Source organism: Bactrocera tryoni, chromosome 2 (genome assembly GCF_016617805.1).
Source record: "Bactrocera tryoni isolate S06 chromosome 2, CSIRO_BtryS06_freeze2, whole genome shotgun sequence".
In the NCBI taxonomy this organism is placed as follows: Eukaryota; Metazoa; Arthropoda; class Insecta; order Diptera; family Tephritidae; genus Bactrocera; species Bactrocera tryoni.
This window is the reverse complement of record NC_052500.1, coordinates 37,801,216-37,820,368: the sequence shown is the minus strand read 5'-3', so window position 1 is coordinate 37,820,368 and position 19,153 is coordinate 37,801,216.

Below are 19,153 nucleotides of genomic sequence, written 5' to 3'. Positions count from 1 at the left end.
TATAAACACAACCAACAATGTCAGCCTGGAATCCAACTTATGGCGATAACTCTTGCCAACAGGTGCTACTTCGGACTAAATAGGGAATTGAGAAGTAAAGTCCTCTCTCGACGAACAAAAACCTAAATATAAGTCACTCATAATTCCCGTCCTGCTATATGGTGCAAAGGCTTGTACGATGACAACAACTGATGAGTCGACGTTGCGAGTTTCGAGAGAAAGGTTCTGCAAAAGATTTATGGTCCTTTGCGCGTTGGTCACGGCGAATATATCAGCTGTATGAGATATACGACGACATTGACATAGTTCAGCGAATTAAAAGGCAGTGGCTACGCTGGCTAGGTCATGTTGTTCGGATGGATGAAAACACTCCAGCTCTGAAAGTATTCGCCGCAGTACCCGCCGGGGAAAGCAGAGGAAGAGGAAGAGCTCCACTCCGTTGGAAGAACCAAGTGGAGAAGGACCTGGCTTCACTTGGAATATCCAATTGGCGCCACGTAGCGAAAAGAAGTAACGACTGGCGCGCTGTTCTTAACTCGGCTATAATCGCGTAAGCGGTGTCTACGCCAATTAAGAAGAAGAAGAAGAGGTTACGCTGGCTAGGTCATGTTGTCCGAATTGACGAAAACACTCCAGCTCTGATAGTATTCGAAGCAGTACCCACCGGGAGAAGCAGAGGAAGAGGAAAATCTCCACTTCGTTGGAAGGACCTGGCTTCGCTTGGGAGTTCCAATTGGCGCAACGTATCGGAACGACTGGCGCGCTGTTGTTAACTGGGCTATAATCGATTAAGCCAAATCACATTAAGTCAATTTTATGAAGATATTTTACATAAAGAAAAATATATTCTATATATACTTATCTTATAAAAGTTTTGAAGCAAAGTTGCCATATACATACATACATATACATGGAAGGTGAGTGTAATTTTCCTTAGTGTAGAGGTTACGCCCACTGTCAGACTATCTGTCATAAAGTTATTTGATAGTTTCAATGTTAACTGCTTAAACAAAGCATAACTTATATTTATACTTATATTTGTCATTGTCGTGGCAATAGTTCCAATTCCATCAATTTCTAACATGGGGAACTGTGGGACTCATAGGACTTTAAGAAGCTGTAGAATGGTTATGTTTACTTGTAGCTGTAAATTTCATCTACGTACCTGAAATATAAAAAGATATATAATTTTTTAATATTAATATGAAAACATTATATAGCAGTCATAAAAATAAAAATGCAAAAATTCTTGAAGGGCAAGAGCTCATACACCAACGAGCGCGATAACCGATCAATGAGAAGCAGACAATCGACTACAAATACCGGAAGGCCTTATGTTAACAGTTATACTTTGTAGAATTATCTCTACAATAATTTACGGTGGCATCTTAATATTAATTTCAGGATTGCTACTAAATATAATATTTCTACAGGTAGTACACGAGGTCGATTTCTCGCATGAATTTAAAATCACAGGTCACCCAACACTTTCGCAGCTCATAAAATAAACATACTTGGTACACATGTCTGCATCTAACATGTCAAGTTCTCATAGTTCAATTGTCAAACACAATTGTCTGTTCAATAGAATGTCAAAACATCGCAGTTAACATACAAACAATTCAATTAACCATTGCGCATATTACAATTTTGGACAGTGAATAGACAAGCGAGAAGAAAGGCAGGCACGTTGGCATGGTTAAACATTTTATGTGTGACTTTCAATGCAACAATGATTAGTAACTAGGCGCAAATTGTGAGTACGAATGCGGTTGGATATATCCGAAAATGCTTGAAGAAAACAGAAGAAGGTATTTCATCCAGAAACAAAAAACTTGATCTAGGTTGATTTAAAAAACTGAAAATAAATTTTATTTCGTGACATCTACTGGACAAGTTCGAGTCGAATTTAAAGCCAACAACTGCTTTTATTTAACTTGTCTCCCGTGTAGTGAGACATTTAAGTCACGAAAGAAATGATTATATACAAAATAATATCCGCACGATTTCGATCCAGAAGTTGTTCGACCATATTGTGATTCCACTCTGGTCTTAGTCTCGGCGATTTCTTTTCAGGGTCCATTCTTTCAAGATATGAGGAAATAAATATGTCGCTGCAAGCCTTTACTTCAAAAAGGACAGTATAATTACTGTTTTCCTTCGAAAAATAATCTCAGTCTCGTCGATTTCTTTTCAGGTTCCACTCTCTTCAGATTCAAGTTTTTTAATACAAATCTGTAGTACCACTTTCAAAATTTCCATATACTTGTTATAAGTTTCGGCTAAGTTTTTTGATTTCGGTTAAGTTTCGGAGCAATATTCGTTAGATTGAGGTTGAAATGGGCTTCATTACTAAAAAATATTTTAATATTTTATTAGAAGCAATAGATTGAGCCATTAACTTTGCGAACCTCCCTTGTATAGAAGGCGAATTCAACAACTTTTGGATGACAATGCACAGAAAATGAGAGCATGAAATACGAGCGGGTTGAACATATGGCCAAATAATCACATATATACATACTTATATTTATGTTATATGTACATATGTATATGCATGTAAGCTTGAATGCATTAGGGTCTGTATGCAGATGTATACATACATTTACTTTGGTCATAGCTGGTGAATGCTTTATGATGAAGGCTTTTGTAACAGTTTTCATTTCAACACTTATGTTTGAGATTACTTTTTATTATTATTATGATTATTTATATGTTTTTAAGGTTTTTTCAACCTATTTTGAATATAATACACGAGAGAAAAATGTCATTGAACTGCCACAAACAAAGATGCGGTCGCAAGCGGACAAAGCGCTGTAGAACTGTGGGTCTATGGAACGTTTTGATGATAATCACGATGTGATGATAATAGCAGCGGCGGCAGTTAGCTAGAAATGGGAATACAGATGTGCAGACGACGGACAACAATGACAAAGGCAATGGACGACCAACAGGCGGCTGTTGGCAGCAACAACAACAGCAGGGAAATAAAAGCAGAAATCGCTGGAGGCGGCAAGCAAATCGCTGCTCAACAAAAAGCATTGTAAATAATGGTTTGTTGTTGTACTAGTTTTTGTTGTTGATGTGATGTTTTTTGCATGTTTTCGGTTCTGATGAGGATTAATATGACGTATCCAGCTGATGCTATCGTCAACGATGGGTGCTGTTTGTTGTTAACGCTGGCGATAATGATGCTGGTAATAGCGATGGCGTTGTACGAATTGTAGAAATGGAGCAAACGAGAGATTTTTACAAACAGCGCCAAAGTGCACTTAATGCTGAAGACACTTTAAGACGCAAACACACAAGACAACAAAGGAGCGAAACAAACACAAAACAAAACACCGAAGGAAATAAGTAAGCAAAGGAAAAGAAAAATGCAATACAACAACAAAAGCAATAGAAATATATGTATGCAACAAACAAAGGAAGAGTAAGAGAACTCATGCGGCATATGTATAAGCATGCAATTACGTACACACTCATATACATATGTATACATATATACATGCATATAAATCTACAACAACGGAGCGCCTCCAAGCCGCTTGTACAAGCTTTGCAATAATCAACAACGCATAGCATTATGTACATACATACATATGTGCATAAGTCAAAATACATCGCACTGCAGGGCTGGCCTGACAAGTGCACGAGTATTTGCGATTATGACTCGAGTGTGTGCAAGCATTCTGGTAAAGGTATTGCAACGACAGCAACAACACGGTACAACTCTCGAAATGGAGCAGTTGGCGCATCGTGCTGCCATGCGGAAAAACAACAGCTGAAAAGCGGCAAGATGATGGAAAATGCAAGCAGCCACCGCCGAGTTGCAAAAGCAACAATAAAAAATATCAACAACCATAAAAAATAAAAACAAGAAAAAAATCATACAACAGTGCTGCAGCAGTAGCGACAATTCCATTCCATTTTTGTTGAATAAGCCAACATCAGCCACAGTGACACTGTAATGCCACCTCCAAAACTAATTATCGCGGCACAGTGCAACGAACTGCGAAATATGTGCGCAAAAAATCTAAAAACTGTTTGCTTTATACCAAAGTCATTTGACCACGATTATTTGGGTGTAATGAATACTTAAAGGAGGTCCTATACGTGAGTTGATGGCTTGTTGAAACGGTTAGTTGAAACCGAGCAGGAGCGTCAGATCTTAAGTTACCGCCCTTAGGCCATTGTGACCCAAGCGGTAATCAATTAAATTTCTTCAAGAACTCGATACATTTTATAAAATACCCTATTTTTTCACCACGAACATTTTGAGGAATATTGTGAAAGATATCCCAACACAATCGGCTGAAGGCTACGCATTCGGGAATTTGTATTCCAAGACCTAAGGTGATCCTCTAGAGTTCATTACGTTACGCAACTCTTTGAGCTGCGGCAGCGTAGGAGAAATACATTTTCGGCTGACCTCCTGAGCCTTTGTTGAGGTAACTTTTATAGCCCACGTAATCCGCAGCAAAATTGCTTTTTTTGACAACCAAGTTCAAAGGCTAAGTCTTGAAAAAAACACCTCTTATTCCGTTTGACTCTAGGATAATAACTACATAGTCTCTTGGCGCTACTATCGGACCTGTGGACGGCTACGGTTAAAAACCATGTATTTAGCTGTTTTTGGATAACGTATACTACTAAGTTTAACAGCTTTCAACGTGCACTGCTGTGAAGTGTTTAATCAAAACCTGAAATCCGGTAATATACGCCAGACCAAGGAAAAGTCGAAATTATTTTCAACAGACCGGTTGCCAATTTTATGCAGTGATCTCCAACAAAAGCATGAAAAAAGTCATTTCATATAAAACATGTCTTATTTTACATAAAGGAAGAACAATTCGCAATTAGATAGTTTCTTCCGGAAAGATACGCACAGATTTGACATACTACTAAGTGATTTCAGACGGATTACAAATAATTAGGCTTTCTTGTACTTGTACATGTTTTCGGAACTCTGGTGCGTTTTGAGCTTAAGTAAGTCTTATTGATATTTGCTGAAGTTGGGGGCCGTATTGAGGTTTCCCAGTTTTAACTGAATCTCATTTTAATTTTCCTTACCTTTTTCTACATCCGCACCTGGATGTGTATCTATTTAAACCTTACTTTCCCTTAACCCTTGCGAAACCTCGCGTTCATGACCAAGAGCACGGCTACCACTCCGACATTACTTTGATCTTTAGCCGCCTTTCTTTTTCTTCCATTTATTAACACACATTTGTTGTATCATTAACAACATTTTTCGAGTTGCATTTTTACTTAAGAACCACTGTAACTCGCCAAAAACCAATTTTTCGCCTGCATCTCGTCATACCCGGTCGAGTGTGTACGAATATGTAGCGTGAAGTGGTTGGAACACACTCTTAGCTAACGGGGCATTGATGACGATGAAAATGACGACAATGACAAAGACGTAGGAGGACGGCTAGAAACAAAGCTGGGAGAAGCGAGAGGAAGTCGCTGACGATGCGCTCAACGATGGTATAAAATATTAACATATGTGTGTTTGTTTACAGGCAGGCAGCAGGCAATAAAGCCTACCCATCACGAACGAGTGGGTCTTTTCAGACTCCAACGCTTCGTAGTAGAAAACAACAATTCTAGTTACACCACCACTACAGCCGAAAGACATCACTTACGCTTCGGCTGACTTTATTTTTAGTACTCGCATGAAAATTGTTTTCATCTCGGTTGTTGCATTGCCACGCTCGATGGGGAGCGACGGTGGCGGCGCGCGGTGTGTGTGCTGCAGCGATGGATGCCCGGCACTCAGTGTTCGTGTCTATAAATCTACAAATTTACCAAGGCAACGTAAGTTAAATCGCTCGTTGCTGGATTTCACGTCTTCATAGGCCTCGAGGTGGGCATATATACATACGTACAAATGTGGATTTGCGTATGTACATATGTATATACAATTGCAAGCAATGAAATAGTAGTGGGCATTTATTAAAAAAATTTTGATATACATACATATATCACACTACACAAGATATTGATATCAATTACTTTTAAAATATAATTATGTAATATATGTATATCGTCACCTGAAATGCAAAATAACGTAACAACATTTTCGAAAGTTTACAATGACGTGAATGAAGCACGAAATAAAATGGAACATGAGTGAAAAAAAATTTTAATATTGGTTGAAACTGGTTTATATCTGAGTGCAGTACCTGAAAATGTTGAACATATGTAATATTATGTTTGTAATTTTAAATAGTGAAGCGTAATCAATAAGACACTCAATTTCGAATCTTTTGATGATACGTTATTTTGCATTTTAGGTGACGATATGTAACACATTCCTGCATGCAATCTCCTTCCGATTTGAAAATTTTAAGTGAATAGTGAGAAGAAAGCTCAGAGATTATAATTTTTATGCTCGCAACCCACTAAGGCTTCTTGGTTTTAAAAAAGTACGTAGCACGACAACCGACAAATGTAGAAACAAACTTTCGAGTGAATACTCGAAAATTATTTTTTATGGTAGGTAAGGATTTCAAGAATATGTGTGACTTCTCCATAGAAACCTTTAAAACATAGTGCGTCAAGTATAATGATGTGGTGACGTTTCTCCTGAAGAAGGGCTGGTCCGATCCATCGAATTGAAGGCATCATGGATCTGCACGCAAATGCCAATAATGAGGTGGATCAAAAAATTTAATGATTTTTTTCGCTTGGTAAACTGAAAAGTTGGCTGATAGACACCTCTAAGAAAGACTATCAAGTATGAGGTATTTATTGTAACGGGTAGGTCCTCCGCATAACGGTTTTCTTTTTTTCTTATTATCAGATAGAAAAATTTGTATCCGATTAGTTGATTTCAACATTTAAAATAAATCGTGAAAATAAGTGATTTTTCGGAGGGTTACTCTGAGACGATCTCTTAAATCCTGTTTACTTAATGTGATAGCAATTAAGAGATAAAACCACTTAAAATTGTTAATACGAAAAGTTTATCAAGTGTTAGCACCTTACTAATTTCATTGCTCGTGCTGTTATGCAAACCTACTTAATTATTTCATTGCTCTGAAACTAAGCTGTTTAATATGTTATATCTTTTAATACATTTATCTAATCAATCTTCTGCTATTAAAATAATATTTTTTTAAATGGGTTGAAGAAATTCTCATTGCGTTGTTTGGAACAAAATAAATTTTAAATCTGAAAAAATTTGTTCACATATATGTATGTATATGTGTAGAGGGAAGAAATGATAAACATTTAAATGATTTTTTTTTCAATTCAGGATAGAATGAATCATCCAAATTTTGCTATTATTTTTAAAAGACTTGGAACATAAAAGGCATTGCATGGCCCCAAAGGCATATAGAATCATAAAATATTTCTCGCAGGGCATATTTGATTTTGCGCTATAGTCTTGCGTGATGTTAATTCGTTGCTGGCTCGACAACGAGTGAACGATAGAGCGTAAGCGTACGTGTGAAGTTAGTTTGCACAATTGTGCTAAGAAATGCCGACCACTGATTTAAATATTCATTTTAAACCACTTATTGCTTGCTTTGTCTTGAACGAATATACATATGCCGTGGGCACTACGTTGACCCAGAGAGCGTATGGAGGTGTTCAGGTCCCCTAATCACCAAAATTAAGAAAATAACTAAATTGAAAGTCAATGAATGCGCTCGAGTTTTGTGTGTTGGATGCAAATATCAAATTATTGATGCACTTATCGCCTTTTCAAAACAAAACGCATTTGGGGCACTGAACCGCTCGCCTGCGCCCACAACTGAAGCGCGCATTGCTGGGTATCAATAAACCGAATAGTATCTCTGCATACTTATGCAGAAGTATAATACGCCCACCATAATTAAGTGAAATATGAAACTGGGATTTTATAACTGCTGTCTTTATTTTAAAATATTTTTCATAACTTTTTTATAGTTTTTCTACACAAATTCGTCTCATGTTTTGATTTAATGGTTTATTTGTTTTTAATGTAGAACTTGGCTTTGTTGTTGCTTTCTACAATTACATTTTACTTTATATTTTTTATAATTAACTTGTATAATTTTGTTTGATAGTTTTTTTTTTTTTGTTTTTATATAGAACTTGGTTTTGTGTTTTTGGGTATGAAACGCGTTCTTGCTCGATTCGTCCCGGTAAAGCTGATTTTTTTTAAGCGTACGATTTTGACTGAATTTAAAGCCAAAAATGCTATGAATACCATCGACTAATTACCGTAGATTTGGCTCAATGTGATTTTTTCTTGCTTTCCAAACTGAAATTGCCGTTCCGTGGAGCCCGTTACCAATCGATCGAAGAGATAAAACAAAATTATCTCAAGGAGCTGAAGGCCATCCCAAAAAGTGCTTATGAAGAGTATTTCAAGGACTGGAAAAATCGTGGGTATAAGTTTATTACATCTGGCGGGGATTACTTTGAGGGCGACAAAATAAATATTAATGAATAATTAAAAATTTTGCGATTTATTTACAATTTCCCGATACTTTTTTACAACAATGTATAATTATTTTTGTTTTTCTAACAAATCTTATCAAATATGTCAGTCAGTGTACGAGTTATATTAGGTTGTCAAAAAAGTCTTGCGGTATTTTCGCTAGTTGGCGCTGAAAGCGCGTAGTTCTAGTTTTATTCGTCGCATCGGGTCATGCTATACTTTTTTGGAAAGCTCATTTCACGCGCTAACACGTGTTTGATTGATTGTCGTTTCTTTTAAGTCGTTCGTGAGTTATAACGTCGCAAACATGGAGCAAAATAAAGAGAAAATACGGCATATTTTACAGTACTACTACGATAAAGGCAAAAATGCATCTCAAGCCGCCAATAAAATTTGTGCAGTTTATGGACCCGATACAGTTTCCATTTCCACCGCACAACGATGGTTTTCAACGTTTTCGTTCTGGTGTAGAGGTGGTCGAAGATGCGCCACGCTCCGGAAGGCCTGTCGTCGAAAATTGCGATAAAATCGCTGAATTGGTCGAAAGAGAGCGGCATAGTAGCAGCCGTACCATCGGTCAAGAGCTGGGTATGAGTCATCAAAAATTCATTTCAATTTCAATAAAAAATACCGCAAGACTTTTTTGACAACCTATTATAAATTATTCCCTTCATTGCGAGAAACTGCAGAACTTTTTATTTATATGTTTATTATTTGCTCTTAGATTTGAATAATCTTTTATTTATATATAGCTTTCAGTTTTGTTGAATATTTTCATATATTTTTGCTCCAACGTAGTGAAAACATATTTAATTTTAAAATTTTATTGAACAATAATTTATTTTATAATTTTGCTTATAAAATTTGCTTAATTTTAGTTCCAATTTCTCACTGGGCTCGTGCTCACCAACACAGTGACAGATCCTCTCAAGCCGACCACTGATTTAAATGCATTCAACTGAGTATGGGTTGGATGCATACATATGTCACACATCATCGATGAAGAAACGTTGAGTGTTCGTTCCTTAAGTCGAAGAAGCTGAGTGTTTAGCAAGAGCGATGAAATAATTGTGGGAACTGAAGATCCTATTTAGGGGGTCATATACATTTGAGAAGTTAAAAAAAATAGTTTGATCGAATGTTCATATATTTGAGAATATTGAATTTGCTTCGGCAAATAGTTTTGGAGGTATAAGCGTACTTGTAATATTTTATACCCTTGCCGGTGCAAGCTGTAAAAATTAAGATATTTTAAGTTGGGCGTAATCGGATCACTGCCATGCCCATAAAACGACTTTAATCGAAAACATATAAAGTGTCATAATTAAACCGTAAATTAAGATGTATTTAGGAATCACATTTGTCACAAAGAGTGTGCTTTATAGGAGCTGGTGTCAAAAATGGACGGCGGGCATGGCACCGCCCACTTTTAGATGGAATCACTTATCTAGGCTTGTTCAACCGATTTAAACCAAATTAGGTGCATAACATACTTCTAATATTCCTATGCTACAGTCCAAATATTGTATAAATCGAACCAAAATTGTTCAAGCGCCTGGGTACCGAATATGAGGACCCCAGTACCAATACTTACAAATCCGGGTGACTTTACGCCGCATATATCACCCCATATATGAGTTATCTCAATGAAAATCAAAAAGGGAGTTATATTAATAACAGTGCATCTTTGTGCTTAAATGAATAAAATTGGGTGAAAACTTGACCTAGTCCCTATATAACTCATATCAAAATTTTCGAACATCCGGTTGACTTTACTCCATATATGTATGTATAGTAGATTAGTGATGCTATGTGAGGAGCCTTAAAAAATCCAGGGAGTATTTTATTAGTATTATATCAGGCATGTGAATAGTAGTGGTATGTATTGGCAAAAATAGATATCTTAATATAAAATTTTGCCAGCAAATGAAGGAATTTTCTAGACTTTGATTCTTTCATATTGCAAGAGTATTAAATGGTCAGTTACTTAATTCTTCCTTACTTGTTTATCTTAGTTTAAGAGTAAAACTTCTCCGATTTATCCAATCTTCATGTAATAAGATAATGATCGAATAAGATTTTGATAATTTGGATTTTCTAAGCCAATATTTTATTCACAAAAGACGACTTTTTTTGGAAACTGTCATTTTCTTAACAATCAAAATTTTTTGGTTTTTGGTTCAGGGAATATTAACCAGGAAAATCGATATATCACTTTCTTTCTCGATCGTCATTACTACTCAAATAATCACACTCACAGTGAGGTATAAGCCTTTTGGTATAAATTGATTGAGAGTTTTAGAGAGTACGTCAGAGCAGACCAGGAAAGCCCAAATTTGTCAAAGTAGTGTAGGTGATTGACGCTCTTAATTTCAAGTGACAATAAAACCATATTAAGCTCAACAATATTAGGACGCTTTCTAGATGAATTGTCGGATAATTATTTTATTACTATGCTTTCTTATAGCCATAGATAAATTGTCAAGTTTGCAGAGAGTTTAAAACTTAAAACTCAAAGTTGATTTGGCTTGTTTACCCAGAAAACTGAACGTGTGAGAGTCCAGGTATTTCCATTTTAATCTCGAAAGAGCGAGATAGTTGAGAAAGTCGTCACATATCTTTTAACTCATCACCTCCAAAGTGACTGCAATGAGTTTTGAGTAAAACAAAATACATATATACATAGGTAAAAAATTCAGCTTTTTGAACGGAGTTGAAACCATTAACTGTTAAAGAGAATTTGTGATTATAAACGGCTTGTGTGAACCGCAATCAACTCTGTTGAAAGCCCGCATGACGGCACAACTTTATTAAAAAGTATATTACGTAAATTAGCATGAAAGCGAACAGCAATTGCTAAAGATGCGCATAGAACAAAAGCAAACACAAAATCTACAACAAATAGTAGATATTGAATTCAGCAGTACTTAATGAGGCAAATAAGTAAAAACAAAAACCCCAAACACCAAACACACACAAAATACCCATAAGCGATAAAGAAGAGCAATGGATTTCGCTTCTACAATTTAAACAGCGCTTCTTTATGGCCAGTCGTACGTCAAGGACAAAATTCAATTTCATATGCTGAAATTTATATTTTATATACGCACAGATATGAATGTATTTATGTATGTATGTATATGTGTAGAGGCACATACATATGTAAGTAATTTTTTGCCCAAACACTTTAATAAAGCAATGGAAAATGAGGCAAATACATAAATAAATGGGCAGCAATTAAGTTTTGCTCGATAATTATTAATAAATAATGTTAGTATTTAAATGTGTCAAAGGCAGTTTCGGTCTACAAAAGGAATTACTGTGTGCATATATTAATTTACATATGTAGGTATAAATATTTATTATACTCTTGCTACATACTATATTGCTACAGGGTATAATAGTTTTGTTCAACTAACGATTGTTTGTATCACCTAATCGAGTTAGATATAGGGTTATGTACTATATAAATGATCTGGATGAGAGACTAGTTGAAATCCAACTGACTGTCTGTCCGTCTGTCTGTCTCTGCAAGACAGATAAATTGAGTAAAAATTGAGATATCGTACTGAAACTTGGTACACGGGTTCCCTGGCAAAAAAAAGAAAAAAGAGTATTCGGACCACTGCCACGCCCACACGCTATTCAACAAAAATTTATAAAGTACTAAGAACTTAATTAAGATGTAGAACTGAAAGTTGACGCAGGGGATCGCAGTAGCAAGGACTACCTGCAAGCTAAAAATTAAAAAAAAGTGGGCATGTTCCTGCCTCCTATGGGTTTAATCTCTCAAAACATTTAAGATAAAATAAACAAATTCGCTCAAGATAAACTCTATAACTACCCCTACCGACAGTGTGAAAATGAAAGAAAACGGATCATAACCCCGCTCACCCCCCTATAACGGTATTGTTCAGGCGATAAATCAATACTAAATACGCCAGAGGCATTAAATACCAATATGTAACAAATTTTGTATATGTGACCTGGTCTGCGAAAAGGGAGCTAACGTGCGAAAACTAGTTTTCTGGGAAAGTTTTGGGCTGTCAGTTTCTCGTTATCTAATTAATTGTTCTCCTTTCCAGAGGCTTCAAGGACGTCCAGTAAGTGTTGTTTTTGGTCGGAATATTATTATAGTTCATCGTGTAAGTTGCTAGTGTGGAACATTTAAAAAAGTAACACTGAAGAAGTGACGTTTACTCTAATACCGCGCAGCTGCTGTTGTCTTGTTTTCATTCGTCTCTCTTTCTCTACATTTTTAGGGAACTTTCAAACAAGTTATGACTTTTTGGATTCTATCACGTGAAAAAGCATATCATCTTCCATCCGAATCAACTAAAAAGTGAAAATTGATTTTTTGACACCTAAGCCCCCTTTCCGTAGACCAGGTCACATATAATATTACCTTGACATTCCTATGTTCCTATGTTATGGCCAAAAAATGCTCAAATCTGATCAAAACTATTCAAGTCCCCAGATACCGATATGTATATGAAAGTTCCAATTGCGAGGAGCGTCTTTTTTTAATAGCGGTGCATCTTTGTGCCTAAAATGAATAAAATCGGATCTAACCCTGGACCCCATATACCTTACAAACTTTTCGCACCTGAATGTGCTGCCTGGCTTTGATCCTGGCAATTAAAAAAAAAAATAAAATTAGAAAGAAAAAATTATAATAATTAAAAAAGCAAGAAATGTTCGGTTGCGCCCGAACTTAGCCCTTCCTTACTTGTTTTATTTGTACTTATTTGTGCATTGTGCAAATTTTGTTGGGTAGAAACAAGAAAGTATTCATACTAGGGTGGTACCTTTTTTCGGAAAATCGATTTTTTTATCTTGAATGGGGGTACATTAAGTTTGCTCCAAAGTTTGTAACACCCAGAAGAATACTACGGAGAAAAAAACGTATGAATATACGCGAATTCATTTATCGGAACGGGCGATACTCGACCATTAAAACATATACTATACGTACCTCCAATACAAACTGACCGATCTAAATCAAGTTGTTGTATACAAAACTTTTTGGTTGAAAACATATCTTCACGAATTTTGGCAGAGATTATTGTCCAATAGCGCTACAAGGCTCGAACTTATTGTTCAGAACGGAACACTAAAGTGTAATGCTGACAATCAACCTGACCGATCGAAATAAATATAATGATTTTTTATACAATTTTATGCTAGAAAAAACACCTGTTTCGGTTCGGTGCAGACGAAGTTAACGTTATTTCTTAGTTCTATTTTAAAATTTAGATATTAATTAAATAACTCTCATTAATATTGAAATAAATTACTTTCAATATAATTTCATCTTAATTTAGCCAATTGAAATAATTTTTTCTTTATTGAGACCTTCAAGTCATCGTTTTAATTCGTAATTAGCAAAATCACCGTATGGCGATTAAGCAAGTTTACGTCAGTAAGTTCTTTAAGAGGACTCCTTACTTTAGTCAATAAGCAAATGTATCATATTTCGGCATTTTTGATAACCCCAAATTAACCAGCGCTTCCTGGAAACTTCTTCAAAGCGCAACACACATACACAAAAGGCAGGTCCGTAGAGACTCAACACACTCAATACACTGGTATTTAACATTGAAAAGATTCTTGAATATAAGGGCTAAGCTCTTGGAATGTTCCTGGACATTTCTGAAGCATTTAATAATGGTACTACGAAATCTGTTCTGAATAGTATTGAGTCAATAAGTTTCGATCCTTTTATACAACGTGGGTTAAAACCCTCTTGATCTCTAGAAGAAAAAGCAGAATGGAACGACACTTTAATAATAACGGAAGTGTGCAGGAGCACACCACATGATGGTGTGCTATCTCTGTTGAATAAATTTTTATAAGCCGCTCCCTGCGCTGTGCATACCGACGCTTTAGGAACTACTTCAATGGCGACTGTTGAACTAGTACTAAAAATGTCACCTATAGACCTTTTCACTGAATACTGCGCAAAAACAGTGGGTCAGCTGCTGACTGCAGGGGGATTTACTTATAGAACCTTTGGGCAAAGCGCGGTGGGTAATGGTGTCTTGGCAGCCACCGACTGCGTGATCTAAATTTTCAATTGGGAAAGAAAATTCTGATTATCCGTAGAAGGATACGGTTGGCCTAAGGATGTGATAGTTGCGCACAACGAATTAAACATTTATATGGGCGGCGCGAAAATGGAGAACGGACTTCAGGGATACACTCCAGTCCAGTGTTAGGCATAAGTCAGCATTTTATGATGCCGAGCCACTACAGAATATTTCAAGCAAACAACTTTGCTATTGGGAAAGTCGCGGATCTAAATTCTAATGTGTTAGAATCCAACTTCAGAGTTAATATCTATAAACAGCAATCAAGACAATAACCCCGTGTCTTTGGAAATAGAAAGTGTCGTAGCGAAAAAGAAACTTTATTTTGCGGTTAATTCTATTAAGCTGCTAATAAATGATTTGTGGTGGTCGAAATTAATGGAATTCCTGCCAATTTTGTCAATATTGAAATAAGGAATGCAGGTATCAATTTTGTTTTTATTAATTTCAATAGTAAAAGGAAAAAAGATTTTGTAAAACTTTTGAAAACAAAATAATTTCATTCGAAATTTTTTTTCACAAAAAATATTCATTCCTTCAGAGTTTAGGCCTACCCCAATACTATAAGCACTTAGCACCAATAACACATAAACAGTTTTTATATAAACAATTTGAATTTAAAATATATAGTATATATTATGATTTACAATTAAAGTTAGCCTTAACTAGGCGCGGAGCAAACGTTAAAAGCAAATCCGCGTGGAAATCTCTTTTTTACGATTGTTTTCGGTTTTCCAATACTTCGTCGGTACAAAACCAAAATAAGTACGTGCTGATTAAAACATCTGCATATAAGTGCATGACTTAAGTGCGCGCACACTCAACTTGGCAATCATTAGGGCGAATTGCGGCAATGCATTGCTGAGCTTTGCGTTGCACACGCTCGAGGGGGAACACATATGTTTGACAGTGAATGTGTTGGTAAGTAAACGTATATGCTTGAGCTTTGGCCGGAAGTACCACATTTTGGGCGCTTGCATTTAAGTGAGAAATAAAAAAATAAAAAAAAATAAAAAAAAAGTAAAAATGAAGAAAATAAAGAGATTGAAAAAATTTCAATGCGTGCAACATTTAAAATTAATTTATGTTAATTTACGATTTTCCGATTTCCATGCATTGAGCATAATAATAGATTACAGTTATGCTGCGTGCATAATATATATGATAATATGGTATAATAGAACAAATAAATATTTCCAAACATATGTACATATGTATGTATATTGAGTATATTTCTGCATAACTGCATATAAATATATATTTTTACAGACAAAAACGTTTACCTTGAATTAATTTTTGCTTTACGTCCAAAACGTAAAAGTATTTATTTATTTATTTTCGTAATTTTGGCTTTTTTGTTGCTCGGTCTGATGGCTGATTAATCGCCGAGCAAGCTTAAAAAAATTTTGCGTTATTTCAAGCATTGTTGTGCCTTTATTTTGCACGCTTTGTGAACATTCTTTTTTTGGCCAAATTGTTGGTAGGAAAAAAGTGTTTTTAAGCAGAAAAACAAACAAACAAATTGTTGCATATCGTTTTGTTGTTAAAACACACTTTCGAGTTTTTAATGAATATATGTACATATATGTATACTATATGTACTTATGCACACTATTTTTGAGTTTTGACCAAGGTAAACAGTGTTGAGTGGTTTTTCGGAATTATGGTTGCAAAAAATATAAATTTTCGGCACGAACTAGCGCGAATGCAGAAAGTATATACATATACATACATATATACCATACAATGGTGCGAATTGAATTAAAAAAATCGCCAAAAGATAAAAATTAATTGATAAAGGTGCCAAAAAAAGAATACTAAATTGAAAAAAATACTTTTATTTCAAATTTAAACAAGAAAATACATGTTTAACAACACTTTTATTTGTTTTTTTTTTTTTTACAAACGGCATTACAATTTTGCAATATTAGAGCCAACAAAAACTTCTAAAAATATATACTCCTAAATGTACTAAACTCTAAGTATGAATATAGATCAAGTTTTACTTTAAGAAAAGAAGTGAAATTATTACAATAGGTGAAAAATGTATAACGCATAAAATGCGAAATAGAGAAAAATGCAGCGAGAATAAACTTATAATTATTATACTTTTGCAACCAGCTGCTAAAGAGTATTACAGTTTTGTTCACCTAACGGTTGTACGTATCACCTAATACTAAACGGGATAGATATAGGGTTATATATATAAAAAGATCAGGATGACGAGAAAAGTTGAAATCCGGTTAACTGTCTGTCTGTCCGTCCGTCCGTGCAAGCTGTAACTTGAGTAAAAATTGAGATATCTCGATGAAACTCGATATGTGAATTCCTTAGTACAAAACAAGAAAAAAGCTAATATACCCTTCACAGGTGCATTTCTTTAAGTAACTATATATAGTTATATATAGTTTTCCGATCTGAACAATTTTTTTGGGAGTTTATATTATTATCTTAAGCAGTAATCCGTGCGGAATTTCGTGAAGATATCTCGTCAAATACGAAAGTTGTCCATACAAGAACTTGATATCGATCGTTCAGCTTGTATGGCAGCTATATGCTATAGTCAACCGATCTGATCCATTTCTTCGGAGATTACATTGTTGCTTTAGGAAATAATATATACAAAATTTCGTGAATATATCTTGTCAAATGTGAAAGTTTTCCATACAAGCATTTGATTCCGATCGTTCAGTTTGTATGGCAGCTATATGTTATAATAGTCCGATATCGGCCGTTCCGACAAATGAGCAGCTTCTTGAAGAGAAAATGACGTTTGCAAAATTTCGGACAGACAGACGGACATGGCTAAATCGACTCAGCTCAACATACTGATCATTTATATATAGTATATACTTTACAGGATCTAAGATGCTTCCTTCTGGTGTTACAAACTTCGTGACAAACTTAATATACCCTGTTCAGGGTATAAAAAATGAAGTTCGTAGACTGGCGTAATCGGACCACTGGCACGCCCACAAATTGTCATTATCCGAAACATATGTATATGTATGTAAGGTGCCATAACTAAGCACTAAGTTAAAATATAAAGCCTGTGAGCAACACCTTTGAAAAAGGGGAAGTTTAATGTACATATCTCTTAAACCACATAAGCTACAACAACCAAATTACTTCCCATATAGCACAATTATAAATTCCATTTGATTCATTCAGTTTCCTAGACACCAAATATTTAGATCTCGTTACCTACAGTTGACTTTTGATCGAAAATATCGATCAATGTGCATTTATATGTATATAACTGAAATTAAAGGATAATCCTTCTCTTAAAAAGGTATGTCTGGATCATACCAATACTTCCCTTAGACCCCATATACCTAACATAAAAATGTTCGAACTTCCGGGTGACTTTGTACAGCATATATCGGCCAATATGTGTGTTATCCCAATGAAAATAAGAGAGTGCGTTTTTTTTTATAACAGTGTATCATTGTTTATAAAATATATACATTTGAGCGAACACTTGGCCTATATAACTAATATCAGGATTTTCGACCATCTCCATATATGATATCGTGATGGCCATCAGAGCCTTCTTCGATCCAGCTTTTATATCCTTAAATGAGTCAAAACGGTGTCAATGTAAATTTGCTGGATAGCCAAAAGTTACAATCAGGCGAATGCGGTGGTTGCGATATTAGTTGAAAATGCGGCGAAATGATCACGAATAACCAATGCAGTATGAGATGGTGCATTATCGCACTTCTTTGTTCAATAAATTCAGACATAGTAAAAATAGAAAAATTCACTTTTAGAGCCTCACAAAACGACGCGTATCTCAAATACTAATGAATATTTTGACGTGAAATTTAGCATAGATTTCTCTAACAGTACTACCAACTTAGAGAAAAACCAATGCAATTTGATCTCAGTAGCATAATTGACCTTTTAGGGGGCGGGGTCTGCCCACTTTATAAACATTTTCAAACCAAAGGTACACTTTGCTGTTGCAATTCGTGAATGATATTTTTATATAGTTCGGCACTCGAAGTGTAACCAACTTCAGACCGTTCGCGCAGCTGTCGGTCTGGAATCAGCTATTTATACATTTGCTGAATGACAGTTCGGAGTATTGTTCACAAGTGTTCAAAAGAGTTTTGCCAAAAGTGAACGCAAAAAAAGTGATCAGCGATGGAATTTAAACGTAATAATGTGATTGTTTTATAGTATTTATGCAACGTCACGTGAGATGGTTGGGAAAGTGAAGAAGCGACTTGAGCGAAATCTACGACGAAGTGCCAATCAAATGGCTAAAGAACTGAAAAATTCCGACCGCAGCATTCGACGCATATTAAAAAATGAGCTTAAGGTCAAGCCTTACAAGTGCTAAAGTCCCATGATCTCACACCGAAGCAGCATCAAGTAAGACTGGACGAAAAAATTTTTCCAACTGAACAATTCGTAAACTCTCAAAACGATAGGGTTTACTTGACCGACCGTTCATACGAGAATTTAAGTCATCGGTTGGCCACCAGTAGGCAGCACCCGCCACAAATAATAGTGTGGGCCGCTGTCACTGCAAATGGGCGCTCTCCAATTGTTTTCATCGAGCCTGGCGTCAAAGTAAATGCGACATATTATCGGGAAAGTGTTCTGGAGGCTGCTT